This window comes from Pseudophryne corroboree, chromosome 3 (genome assembly GCF_028390025.1).
Source record: "Pseudophryne corroboree isolate aPseCor3 chromosome 3, aPseCor3.hap2, whole genome shotgun sequence".
NCBI classification, from domain to species: domain Eukaryota; kingdom Metazoa; phylum Chordata; class Amphibia; order Anura; family Myobatrachidae; genus Pseudophryne; species Pseudophryne corroboree.
The window spans coordinates 15,982,855-15,997,993 of record NC_086446.1 but is presented as its reverse complement, the minus strand read 5'-3'; the positions used below and the strand labels follow the sequence as shown (position 1 = coordinate 15,997,993).

General features: G+C 45.1%; 1 protein-coding gene across 1 annotated transcript in view; it reads right to left on the bottom strand.

Moving 5' to 3' along the window:
• LOC135056952 (zinc finger protein 585A-like) overlaps nt 1–15,139 on the bottom strand; it is a 234,035-nt gene that overhangs the window by 135,807 nt on the left and 83,089 nt on the right. The window lies entirely within an intron of this gene.

Sequence of the window (15,139 nt, the reverse complement as noted above, 5' to 3'; positions counted from 1 at the left end):
ATGCCCTTTGCAGTGTATCCCACATGCCCATTGCAGTGTATCCCACATGCCCTTTGCAGTGTATCCCACATGCCCTTTGCAGTGTATCCCACATGCCCTTTGCAGTCTATCCCACATGCCCTTTGCAGTGTATCCCACATGCCCTTTGCAGTGTATCCCACATGCCCTTTGCAGTGTATCCCACATGCCCTTTGCAGTGTATGCCACATGCCCTTTGCAGTGTATCCCACATGCCCTTTGCAGTGTATCCCACATGCCCTTTGCAGTGTATCCCACATGCCCTTTGCAGTGTATCCCACATGCCCTTTGCAGTGTATCCCACATGCCCTTTGCAGTGTATCCCACATGCCCTTTGCAGTCTATCCCACATGCCCTTTGCAGTCTATCCCACATGCCCTTTGCAGTGTATCCCACATGCCCTTTGCAGTGTATCCCACATGCCCTTTGCAGTGTATCCCACATGCCCTTTGCAGTGTATCCCACATGCCCTTTGCAGTCTATCCCACATGCCCTTTGCAGTGTACCCCACATGCCCTTTGCAGTGTATCCCACATGCCCTTTGCAGTGTTTTCTTGATTTATATGGACTAACTGATCATCTTCATCTAATAAGCCTATAGTTGCACGTGCCTTGTCTGTTCTTCTTGTCCCATTCCTGGTTATTGTCATTTGGTCTGTAGTTATAACTTCCCACAAATCATCTTTAGTCAGCAGCATTTCAACTTTACATTTCCACAGTTGGTATTTATCATTAGACAGATTGGTTATTGCCAGTCTAAGATCTGTGCTGCTTGCCATCCCTTTCTGTTTGTCTGCTATTCCCCTTTTATTATAATACTGGGATTACTCACAGTTGCTGTGCAGATCTCATAGAGATGTCTCTTGTGCCTTGTAATCTTGACTCCTGGTAACTGGGATCCTCTTGTCTGTGTATGGGCCAATAACATGTTGGCATTTGAGTGCTTTACCCATGCAGTCAGGATCACCTCATGAGTTATGTTTCTATCAGTAGGCACACACCGGAAAGCTCTTTGTGGTATAACTTGTTTATATAATAAAGTTGGAACCAATCATAATACAAACTGATAATCAGAACAGGATAACTGTGTATGAGCAGCAATCACTGCATGCTCCATCTCTCTCCTTTATGTCACCTTTAGAACACAGGAAAAAACAAGTGTAAGACATACATCACAGACTGTAACACACATATACGACATCTCCACCTGCTGTCCCTCCTGTGCAATTACACATCAAAGTCTCACTCTATTGCAGTTTCTCAACACTCAGGACCCAATTTACAGTTCTTTCGAACTGCAAAGTTTCGGGTCAAAGCCAGACGCTCTTCTACTGTCGCCAGAGGTGCCAGAAGTGCTGGTTCACAGTAACAGAGCTCAGGCTCTGCCTCCTCAAAGCCAGGAGACAGGCAGCTGGGAGCCCAGCTAAAATTCTACAGTCACACCTGGACAAGATCTTGCCAGGATCCCTGGGTCATAGACCTTATATCCTAGGGCTACAGGCTGGAGTTCCAGGATCTCCCACCTCACAGATTCTTCAAATCAGGTTTACCAGTTTCACAAGAGGCAAGAATAACCTTACAAGACACCATTCAAACACTGTACAGACCCAGGTCATTGTTCCAGTTCCTCCTCATCTACAATACAAGGATTACTATTCCAGCTTGTTTGTAGTAACGAAAATGGATGGTTCGGGAAGACCGATTCTGAACCTTAAGTCACTGAACTCATATTTACGAGTGTTCAAGTTCAAGATGGAGTCTCTGAGAGCGGTGATCTCAGGTCTGGAAGAGGGGGAATGCCTAGTGTCTCTGGATATCAAGAATGCGTACCTTCACATTCCGATCAGGCCGCCTCATCAGGCTCATCTATGGTTTGCACTGCAGGACTGTCACTAGCAGTTCCAGGCCCTGCCATTTGGTCTCTGCATGGCACCAGAGGGGTTCACCAAAGTGATGGCAGAGAGGATGCTACCACTCCACAAACAAGGAATGGATGTAATTCCTTACCTGGACGATCTTCTGATAAAGGCTGCATCCAGGGAGCAGTTGTTGGAGAACATTGGCCTCTCAACCAGATTACTCCTGGATCATGGGTGGATTCTGAACCTACCAAAATCTCACCTAGAACCAACGCAGAATCTTCATTTCCTGGGAATGATACTGGACACAGAGTCTCAGAGTGTGTTCCTTCCCTTGGAAAAGGCAATGGTAATTCAGTCGATGGTTCGGGCCATCTTGAAGCCAACCTTAATCTCAGTACATCTGTGCATCCACCTTCTGGGGGAAATGGTTGCTTCTTACAAAGCAAATCAGCACGGAAGGTTTCATGCATGGACCTTCCAGCTGGATCTATTGGACAAATGGTCCGGATCACATTTTTACATGCGTCAAAGGATTCGTCTGTCACCAAAAGCCAGAATCTCCCTCCTGTGGTGGCTACAACCTTCTCAACTAGTGATGGGTCAAAGGTTTGGGATTCAGAATTTGATCCTTCTAATCACAGATGCAAGCCTCAGAGGTTGGGGTGAACTCACCCAGGGGGTGCAGTTTCAAGGAAGATGGTCAAGTCAGGAAGTCGTCCTTCCAATAAACATCCTGGAACTCATAGCTATCTACAATGTCCTTCTGCAGGCCTCATCTCTTCTTCAGAATTGGGTCATTCAAGTTCAGTCGGACAATGCGACCGCAGTCACGTACATAAACTGACAGGGAGGAATGAAAAGCAGCGCCGCAATGTCATGAATTCTCCTCTGGGCGGAAAACACGCCGTGGCATTGTTGGCAATCTTCATTCCGGGAGTAGACAACTGGGAAGCAGATTTCCTCAGCAGACATGACCTGCACCCGGGGGAATGATGCCTCCACCCGGAGGTGTTCCAGTGGCTAACACATTGGTGGGGTTATCCACAAATTGACGTGATGGCCTCTCAACTCAACAAGAAGCTCAAGCAGTATAGTTACAGGTCGAGGGACTCACAAGTTGCAGCAGTCGACACCCTGACAACTCTGTGAGTCTACCAGCTGGTGTACTTGTTTCATCTCATTTCTCTGATCCCAAGAATTCTCAAAAGAATAAAAAGGGAACGAGTTCAAGCAATTATCATTGCTCCAGACTGGCCGCGAAGGGCCTGGTATGCGGATCTTCTTGAGATCAAAGATCAATGACCTATGCCTCTGCAAGAGGATCTTCTGCAACAGCTGATTCTAGCCAGGAGAGGGATTCCTGACAAGGTAATCCCGACTATGATCCATGCCAGGAAGGGGGTAACGTCTAAACATAACCATCGTATCTGGAAGAAATATGTCTCGGTGTGAGAGCAGACAATATTCTTTGGTGGAATTTCATCTGGGACATTTCCTGCTTTTTCTGCAGTCGGGAGTTGATGTGGGCCTACGCCTAGGCTCCATAAAAGTTTAGATTCCGGCCTTGTTTATTTTCTTTCAGAAACAATTGGCTTCTCTCCCTGAGGTCCACACATTCTTGAAAGGTGTTCTTCATAACCAACCTCCCTTTGTGCCTCTCACGGCGCCTTGGGATCTCAATTTGGTTCTGCAATTCCTCCAATCAGACTGGTTTTAACTGTTACCGGAGGTAGACATAAAGTATTTTATGTGAAAGACCATCACGCTGTTGGCCTTGGCTTCGGCAAGGCGCATGTCGGAACTGGGGGCGTTGTCTCACAAGAGCCCTTACTTGATTTTCCATGAGAACAGAGCTGAACTCAGGACTTGTCAGCAATTCCTTCCTAAGTTGGTGTCGGGGTTTCACATCAACCAGTCAATTGTGGTTTTGGTTGTTACTGACACTTCTGCTACTTCAAAGTCTTTGTACGTTGTGCGGGCTTTGAAGGTATATGTAAAGCGAACTGCTCATCACAGAAAATTGGACTCGCTGTTCATTCTTTATGATGTCAATAAGATTGGGTGTCCTGCTTCAGTGCAGTCAATTGCACGCTGGTTCAGGCTCACTATCCAGCATGCTTATTCCACGGCAGGTTTGCCGATTCTGAAATCTGTACAGGCCCAATCTACTAGGTCAGTGGGTTCCTCTTGGGCGGCTGCCCGGGGTGTCTCGGCATTACAGCTCTGCCAAGCAGCTACTTGGTCGGTTTCGCACATGTTTGCAAAGTTTTACAAGTTTGATACCTTGGCCTCTGTATACCTTTGGTTTTGTCAATCAGTTCTGCAGGAACCTCAGCACTCTCCCACCTGGTTTGGGAGCTTTGGTACTTTCCCGTGGTACTAAATGTATTCCCAGTATACCCTAGGACATAAGAGAAAATAAGGTTTTAATTACCTACCGGTAAATTCTTTTCTCATAGTCCATAGGGAATACTGGGCGCCCGCCCGGTGCTTCGTTTTTCCTGCACGGTTACTTGTTTATGTACTGTTGTTTGGTTCAGCTGTTGCTGTCCCTGTTTTCAAGTTTGGTTAGCATGGCTTTCCTCTAGTTCTGGTTGTGCTGGTTTGAAATCTCACCAATATCCTTATCTATTTCCTTCTCTCAAAGTATGTCTATCTCATTGGGCACAGTTTCCTACACTGAGTCTGGTAGTGCCCATGGCTCCAAGTGGACCCATCTATACCCCATGGTACTAAATGGATTCCCAGTGTCCCCTAGGATGTAAAATAAAATAAAAGTACACTGGCACTGTATGCTATATAAATTCTGTGGTGCAGTTGTTAAAATTAAGGCACACTGGTCCTGTATGTTGTAAAATATAGGGGTGTTGCTGTTCAAATAACATTACACTGGCCCTGTATGCTGTAGGAATACAGGGGTGCAGTGAAGATAAAGGGGCACTGTTCTGTGTGCTGTAAGAATACAGGGGCCCTGTGAAAGTTAAGGGGTGCTGTTCTGTATGCTGTAATAATAAAGGGGTGCTGCCCTGTGCAATGGAGAACAATTTGGAGAAAAAATAGTGGAAGATCAGGAACCACTTCCAGTTCCCAGGGCTAGTGCTGAAGCTGCTGCTGCCACCAGTCATGACATTGACAATGCAATTTCATCAATGTTGTCTGCTAAATCCGATGCCCAATGTCATAGAGGGCATGTAAAATCCAAGAAGCAAAAATAAATAATCAGAAAAAAAAAGAAATGATCTGATGAGAAACGTAAAATTGGCAATATGCCATTCACGACATGAAGTGGCAAGGAAAGGCTAAGGCCTTGGCCTATGTTCATGACTGGTGGCTCAGCTTCTCATGAGGATGGAAGCCCTCCTCCCTCTTGAAAAATATAAAAAAAATTAAGCTTGTTAAAGCACAGGAAAAAACAACTGTGCATTCAGAGATATCACAAATCCCCAAGGAGAGTCCAAGTCTATCCGCGGTTGTGATGTCTAGGCCTGACCTTCCCAAGACTGTATGAAAAGAGGAGGCTCCTAACACCATTTGCCCACCCCCTGCAAGTGCTGGGAGGAGCACCGCCAGTCCAGTTGCTGATATTGAGATTGAGGATATCACTGTAGACGTACACCGGGATGAGCAGGATATTGGTGTTGCTTTGAGGAGGAAGTTGGTGATAAGGATTGTGATGGAGATGTGGTTGGTTTGAATAAGGCACCAGTGGAGACAATTGTTGTCCATGGGATGAGAAAGCCCATTAACATGCCTGGGCTAAATACCAAAAAAGCCACGTCTTCGGTGTGGAATTATTTCTCCACAAATCCGGACAACAGGTGTCAAGCCATGTGTTGCCTTTGTCAATCTGTAATAAGTAGGGGTAAGGACGTAAACCACCTAGGAACATCCTCCCTTATGTCACCTGCAGTGCATTCATCAGAAGTCATGATCAAGTTCAGAAACTGTGGGTAAGAGCGTAAGCAGTCCACTGACACCTAAATCACTTCTTCCTGTTGAACCCAAGCTCCTGCAAGCCACACCACCAACTCCCCCAGCGTCAATTTCCTCCTCAGTCAGGAACATAAGTAGTCCTGCAGGCCTTGTCACTGGCATAACTGATGAGTCCTCTCCTAACTGGGATTCCTCCAGAGGATTCTTGAGTGGTACACCTACTGCTGCTGCCACTGCTGTTGGGAGTCGATCGTCATACCAGAGGGGAAGTCAGAAGACCACTTGTACTACTTCAACTAAGCAATTGACTGTCCAACAGTCCTTTGCGAGGAAGATGAAATATGACAGCAGTCATCCTGTTTCAAAGCGGATAACTGAGGCCATAAGAACTATGCTGGTGTTAGATGTGCATCCGGTATCCGCCATTAGTGCAGTGGGATTTAGACAGTTTATGGACGTACTGTGTCCCCAGTACCAAATCCCATCTAGATTCCACTTCACTAGGCAAGTGATTCCCAGACGGTACAGGGACATTAAGAAAAGTGTCCTCAGTGCCCTGAAAAATGCAGTTGTATCCAGTGTCCACTTAACCATGGACATGTGAACAAGTGGAGCAGGGCAGACTAAGGACTATATGGGTGTGATAACCCATTGGGTAGATGTGTTGCCTCCCGCATCAACAACAGCAGAGGCACCAGTAGCAGCATCTCACAAACACCAACTTGTTCCTAAGCAGGGGTGGTCTTCAGTTTGCCGAATTTTGGGATCCCGGCGAACAGTATACCGGCGCCGGAATCCTGACAGCCGGCATACCAACATTTTTTCTCCCTCTTGGGGTATGTTGTGTATCACCGGTTTCCATAAAAGGCACACAGCTGACAACCTCTTACAGAACCTGAGGGACATCCTTGTACAATGGCTTACCCCACTTAGACTTTCCTGTGGATTTGTGATATATGACGCCACCAATATTGTGCATGCATTAAATCTTGGCAAATTCCAGCACGTCCCATGTTTTGCACATGCAATTAATTTGGTGGTGCAGAATGTTTTGAAAAATGACAGGGGCATTGCAGGAGATGCTGTCGTTGGCCTGAAAAATTGCAGACCACTTTCGACATTCAGCGACTGTGTGCCGAAGACTGTAGCACCAGCAAACACTCCTGAACCTGCACTGCCATCCCCTCGAGCAAGAAGTGGTGATGAGGTGGAATTCAACACTCTATATGCTTCATAGGATGGAGGACCAGCAAAAGGCCATTCAAGCCTACACATCCACCTACGATATAGGCAAAGGAGTGGAAATGCACCTAACTCAAGCGCAATGGAGAATGATTTCAGTATTTTGCAAGGTTCTCAAACCCTACGAACTTGCCACACGTGAAGTCAGTTCAGACACTGCCAGCTGGAGTGAGGTCATTCCCCTCATCAGGCTTTTGCAGAAGCAGCTGGAGAAATTGAAGGAGGCGCTAAGATGGAGCAATTCTGCTAAGTATGTGGGACTTGTGGTTGGAGCCCTTTATTCACTTTGCCAGGATTCAAGGGTGGTCAATCTGTTGAAATCAGAGCACTACATTTTGGCCACCGTGCTCGATCCTAGGTTTAAAGCATACGTTGTATCTTTCTTTCTGGCAGACACAAGTCTGCAGATGTTAAATGACCTGCTGTTCAGAAAATTGTCAACTCAAGCAGAATGTGACCAGTCAACAGCTCCTCCTTCATTTTTCCCCGCAACTGGGGCTGCAAGGGAAAGGATAAAATGTCTAAGCCCACTCACTGCGGTGATGCAAGGCAGTCAGGAGCAAGTGCTGACATTTGGTCCGTACTGAAGGAGCTGCCAACAATTACTGACATGTCTACTGTCACTGCATATGATGCTGTGATCGTTGAAAGAATGGTGGAGGATTATATCGGTGACAGCATCACTGTAGCCATGTCAGACAGTCTGTATACTGGCAGGAAAAAGAGGCAATTTGGAGGCCCTTTCACAAACTGGCTTTATTTTACCTACGTTGCTCCCCCCCTCCAGTGTGTACTCCGATAAAGTGTTTACTGCAGCCGGTAACCTTGTCAGCGATTGGCGTAGGAGGTTAATTCCACAAAATGTGGAGAAGATGATGTTCATCATAATGAATTATAAATTCCTCCAGGAAGACCTTTGTCTTCAGAAAGTACACAGGGACATGTGATGGTGGATTCAAGTGAGGATGAATTAATACTGTGAGGATGAGAATGTACACACTAAAAGGGTTGAGGAATCGGAGGATGAGGACGACATCTTGCCTCTGTAGAGCCAATTTGTGCAAGTAGAGATTAATTGCTTCTTTTTTGTGGGGGCCTAAACAAACCAATCATTTCAGTCACAGTCGTGTGGCAGACCCTGTTGCTGAAATGATTGGTTTGTTAAAGTGTGCATGTCCTGTTTATACAACATAAGGATGGGTGGGAGGGCCCAAGGACAATTCCATCTTGCACCTCTTTTTTTGTCTTTGCATTACATGCTCTTTGGGGCCTAGTTTTTAAAACTGCCATCCTGTCTGTCACTGCAACGCCACTCCTAGATGGGCCAGGTGTTTGTGCCGCACACTTGTGTGGCTTAGCCTTAGTCATACAGCGACCTTGGTGCCACCTTTTGGCCTAAAAATAGTATTGTGAGGTGTGAGGTGTTCAGAATAGACTGGAAATTAGTGGAAATGAATGTTATTGAGGTTAATAATATTATAGGATCAAAATTACCCCAAAATTCTGTGATTTAAGCTAGTTTTATATTTTTAAAAAATAATCATCGAGATCCAAAACCCGAAAGGGTGGTTTTGGCAAAACCAATCCAGATCCAAAACACGAGTGGGGATCCAGATCCAAAACCAAAACACAAAACCTGAAAAGTGTCCACCGCACATCTCTACTAATGACGAGTAACAAGTCGCTTTATAACCCACTAGGAATTGTCCAAACATATATGAATAGCCACTAATAGTAACAGGAATATACAACAGATTGCTTAGTGTTTACCGACATTCCTACCATCTAGAGATCACACTAAAGGCCCATCCACACTAAACGAGCCCCCACCGACGCCGATATTAGCAGATAACATGCCGGCTGTCAGGATCCTGGCATTCAAGATACCGTCGCCAAAATCCCACCAGCCGACAATGCCGCCAGCCGGAATCCCGGAGCACCAGGGCTGTTCCCACTTGTGATTGTCCACCCATAGAGTGGGAATAGATCCTGTGGTGAGCGCCCTTACCCACCGAGCCTACAGCGACTCTGCAAGGGGACTCTTAGTGCTCGCCCCACTGCCGGCATTCTGGTGGGTGGGATGCCGCTGTCAGGATAATGTATGTAACCCGCTATAAAAGCTCACGTAACGATCAGCCATAGTAGCATCATTGGTGACCCCATATTGTATTCATCAACGCCCACATCTATAATGTCAGTGGCATGCCTGAGGAGTCCCAGTAATATACATAACACTCTGCACAGAAACAATATAACCCACCCAAATCTAACTCTCTCTGCACGTGTTACATCTGCCCCACCTGCAGTACATGTTACATCTGCCCCACCTGCAGTGCACATGTTACATCTGCCCCACTTGCAGTGGACATGTTACATCTGCCCCACCTGCAGTGGACATGTTACATCTGTCTCCCCTTTGCATTGCACATGTTACATCTATCCCACCTGCACTGCACATGTAACATCTGCCCCACTTGCAGTGCACATGTAACATCTGCCCCACCTGCAGTGCACAAGTTACATCTGCCCCACCTGCAGTGCACGATTCATCTGCCCCACCTGCAGTGCACATGTTACATCTGCTCAACAGCACTGCACGTTACATCTGTCCCACCTGCATTGGACATGTTACATCTGACCCACCTGCATTGGACATGTTACATCTGACCCACCTGCATTGCACATGTTACATCTGCCCCACCTGCACTGCACGTTATATCTGTCCCACCTGCATTGCACGTTACATCTGCCTCCCCTTTGCATTACACATGCTACATCTACCCCACCTGCACATGTAACATCTGCCCCACCTGCATTGCACATGTAATATGTACCCCACCTGCATTGCACATGTAACATCTGCCCCACCTGCATTGCACATGTAATATGTACTCCACCTGCATTGCACATGTAACATCTGCCCCACCTGCATTGCGCATGTAACATCTGCCCCACCTGCATTGCACATGTAACATCTGCCCCACCTGCATTGCACATGTAATATGTACCCCACCTGCATTGCACATGTAACATCTGCCCCACCTGCATTGCACATGTAACATCTGCCCCACCTGCATTGCACATGTAATATGTGCCCCACCTGCATTGCACATGTAACATCTGCCCCACCTGCATTGCACATGTAACATCTGCCCCACCTGCATTGCGCATGTAACATCTGCCCCACCTGCAGTGCACATGTTACATCTGCCCCACCTGCATTGCACATGGTTTTGCCCAATTGCTAGCTTTTTTGGTTTGCTACCAACTCTGAATTACCCCCATAGGCAGATATTCTATACAACCTTTCTTTCCCTCTTCGTGTAGAAGGAATAAAGCTGTATACACACGTTGCGATGATTATATAGTCACAATGGTAAGAAAAGTTATCACATATCGCACTGTGTGTACACAGCTTGTGATACTGATGCGCGGTCCAGTGGGGTCAGAATCTCAAGAAAAATAGACTGTGCAGGAATGGCAATGTTCACTATAATGTGTACTATCTAGTGCATATCGCACGTGTTTCCAGTAGTGACCGATGTACACGTGTGATACCGATCTACGTCATCACAGCCGCTCCCCACCACCCATATTGTTTATTCTCTGAGGCTGAGAAAGGCTGAGAAACAGCACGCATGGGCAGTGTGCAGGAGGGGGCAGTACACAAAGCGGTGAGTACACTGCCACTGTACACCACCAACGGGAGGCACATGGGAGCAAACACTGGGTATTGTGATAACGTTTAATGGGCATAATGCTGCGTAATCATGTGTAATGGGCATTACGGTATGTAATAATGTGTAATGGGCATTATGTGTGTAATTATTTGTAATGGTCATAATGGTGTGTAATAATGTGTAATGGGCATTATGGATGTGTAATAATGAATAATGGGCATTACGGTGTGTAATAATGTGTAATGGGCATAACGGTGTGTAATAATGTGTAATGGCATTACGGTGTGTAATAATGTGTAATGGGCATTACGGTGTGTAATAATGTGTAATGGTCATAATGGTGTGTAATAATGTGTAATGGGCATAACGGTGTGTAATGGTCATAATGGTGTGTAATAATGTGTAATGGGCATTATGGATGTGTAATAATGAATAATGGGCATTACGGTGTGTAATAATGTGTAATGGTCATAACGGTGTGCAGCATAATGTGTAATGGGCATAACGGTGTGTAATAATGTGTAATGGGCATAACGGTGTGTAATAATGTGTAATGGGCATAACGGTGTGTAATAATGTGTAATGGCATTACGGTGTGTAATAATGTGTAATGGGCATTATGTGTGTAATAATGTGTAATGGTCATAATGTTGTGCAATGTGTAATGCACATTACAATGTGTAATGGGCATAACGGTGTGTAATAATGTATAATGTGCATTATGGATGTGTAATAATGTGTAATGGGCATTATGGATGTGTAATAATGTGTAATGGGCATTATGGATGTGTAATAATGTGTAATTTGCATTATGGATGTGTAATAATGTGTAATGGGCTTTATGGTGTGTAATAATGTGAAATGGTCATAATGGTATGCAGTATAACGTGTACAGGCATTATGGTGTGTAATAATGTATAATGGGCATTATGGTGTGTAGTAATGTGTAATTGGTATATCGGTGTGTAATGGGCATTACGGATGTGTAATGGGCATTATGTATGTAATAATGTGTAAGGGGCATTACAGTGTGTGGAATAAAGTGTAATGGGCATTATGATGTGTAATAATGTGTAATGGTCATAATGGTATGCAGCATGTGTGATGGGCATTATGGTGTGTGGAATAAAGTGTAATGGGCATTATGATGTGTAATAATGTGTAATGGTCATAACGGTATGCAGCATGTGTGATGGGCATTATGGTGTGCAGTATTATGTGTAATGGGCATTACGGATGTGTAATGGGCATTATGTATGTAATAATGTGTAAGGGGCATTACAGTGTGTGGAATAAAGTGTAATGGGCATTATGATGGGTAATAATGTGTAATGGTCATAACGGTATGCAGCATGTGTGATGGGCATTATGGTGTGCAGTATTATGTGTAATGGGCATTACGGATCTGTAATAATGTGTAATGGGCATTACGGATCTGTAATAATGTGTAATGGGCATTACGGTGTGTAGTAATGTGTAATGGGCATAACGGATGTGTAATAATTAGAGATGAGCGGGTTCGATTCCCCCCCCTCAAACTTCACTGCCCGAATCCGAGTCTGGCTCGGGTTTTCCCGCCTAACTCTGAAACCAGAACGAGGCAAAACATCATCAACCCGCTGTCGGGTTCTCACGGGGTTTGGATTCCATATAAGGAGCCGTGCGTCGTTGCCATTTTCACTCCGGCATTGAAGAATGTAGCAAGAGGATGAGTCTCCATCCTCAGTGTCTGTGCAGGAGGGAAATTGGGGTGGCCATTCCAGTGCTGTCTTGTGTTCATCGTGCCAGTGTAGTGTCTTATACTTCATCAGTCCAGTCATACTGGTGGTGTCCTCTGCTGCCATATGTCCAGTGTAGCTGTATAAGTCCAGTGCAGTGGTGCTGTGTTGTCCTGCATCTGTACAGTGGTAGTGTCTTGTGCTGCATCGGTTCAGTCACAGTGGTGATGTCCTCTGCTGCCATATGTCCAGTGCTGCTGTACAAGTCCAGTCCATTGCAGTGGTACTGTGTTGTCCTGCATCAGTCCAGTGGTTGTGTCTCTGTGCTGCCGTATATGTCCAGTGGTACTACCGTATATATGTCCAGTGATAATGCTGTATATGTCCAGCGGTACTGCCATATAAATCCAGTGATACTGCTATATATGTCCAGTGGTACTGCCATATAAATCCAGCCCAGTGATACTGCCGTATATGTCAAGTGGTACTGCCATATATGTCCAATGATACTGCCGTATATGTCCAGTGGTACTGCCATATAATTCCAGTGATACTGCCATATAAGTCCAGTGGTACTGTCGTATAAATCCAGTACAGTGGTGCTGCCTTATAATTCCAGTGACACTGCCTTATAATTCCAGTGGTACTGGCATATATGTACAGTGGTACTGCCGTATAAAACCAGTGATACTGCCGTATATGTCCAGTGGTACTGCCACATAATTCCAGTGATACTACCGTATATGTCCAGTGGTACTTGCAAATACATCCAGTCCAGTGATACTGCCATATATGTCCAGTGGTACTGCCGTATAAATACAGTCCAGTGATACTGCCGTATAAGTCCAGTGGTACTGCCATACATTTCCAGTGATACTGCCGTAAATGTCCAGTGATACTGCTGTATATGTCCAGTGGTACTGCCATATAATTCCAGTGATACTGCCGTATATGTCTGCCACTGCAGTGCAACTCCTAGATGGGCCAGGTGTTTGTGCCGCACACGTGTGTCGCTTTGCTTAGTCATACAGCCACCTCGGTGCAACCTTTTGGCCTAAAACAATATTGTGAGGTGTTCAGAATAGACTGGAAATAAATGGAAATTAATGTTAATGAGTTTAATTATACAGTAGGATCAAAATTACCCCCAAATTCTGTGATTTTTGCTATTTTTATGTTTTTAAAAAAATCATCCAGATCCAAAAACAAAACCCGAAAGGGTGGTTTTGGCAAAACCAATCCAGAACCAAAACATGAGCATGGAACCAGAACCAAAACACGAAAAGTGCCCATCGCACATCATAATGTGTAATGGGCATTATGTGTGTAATAATGTGTAATGGGCATAATGTGTGTAATAATGTGTAATGGGCATTAAGATGTGTAATAATGTGTAATGGGCATTACGGTTGTGTAATAGTGTGTAAGGGGCATTATGGTGTGTAATAATGTGTAATGGTCATTATGTGTGTAATAATGTGTAATGGGTATAACGCTGTGTAATAATGTGTAATGGGCATTACGGTGTGTAATAATGTGTAATGGACATAACGGTGTGTAATAATGTGTAATGGGCATTATGGTGTGTAATAATGTGTAATGGGCATAACGGTGTGTAATAATGTGTAACGGGTATAATGGTGGGTTTCAATTTTCAGCTGGGTGCTCATAAATGAAGTTGCTGTTTGTGCTATACTATACAGGTTGTATGACATAGGTATCTACATTACACTTATACTTTGTAGTTAAATTGTGTTTAATATTTTTCCCACAGATGTGTCAGCAGTGGCAAATCGCAAATTTTGGTCTGGATTAATTGAATTGTATCCTTAAAACGAGTGCCTGTGGCACGTAAAAATCGCGGACTATGCCAACAGAAGAAAGAGGAATCGGGCATAAGAACAGATCATCAGATACAGTAGAGCCAGGAACAGCGCTGCAGACCTAAATTGGGTAAAGAAGAAGATCGCTAATTTCCGAACAGTGTTTTTGTAGGAGCACAAGAAGTACATGGAATCGCAACGTTCAGGAGCCGGGACGGATGAGGTTTACAAGCCAACACTGTGGTATTATGACCTCATGAAATTCACTTTGGAGCAAGAGCCAAGGATAAGGTCATGGTGTAATCTGGTTTTGTATTCTCCCACTCTTGTGGAAGAGGAGGCATCGGAGAGTCTGGATCTGGTAAGTACACACACATTTGTATTGTATTGTACCCACACATTAATACATGGAGTTCATTTTTGTTTCATATTGCAGGATATTACACCCAATCTGGAATTGGAGCCTTCCATGAGTGAGGCAACTGAAGTGGATGACCCAGTTCCACAGCCATGACCCACAAAACAGCGGAGGTGATCCAGAAACCCACTTCTGCCCCACCCTGTACACAACAGTTTTTTACTCATGCCGTGGAGGTTCTTTATAGGCCCCTGGACTTGGAGTAAACATTTGGCAATTACATTGTGGTAGAAATGAAACTGATAAAGGAGGATCAAAAGATCTACAAGCGTCTGGTTCTTGATGCTACCTCATGCACAAACGACGAATCTCTTGTTGAGGCGTGTGAGATACCACCACCTGCCTGGTGCTGTCTCCCAAATGTGCCCCCACCCACTTACCCACATCCCCAACCAATGCATCATGTGCCGGGAAACCCTCCTCAACAGATGAACTGTTTTCCACC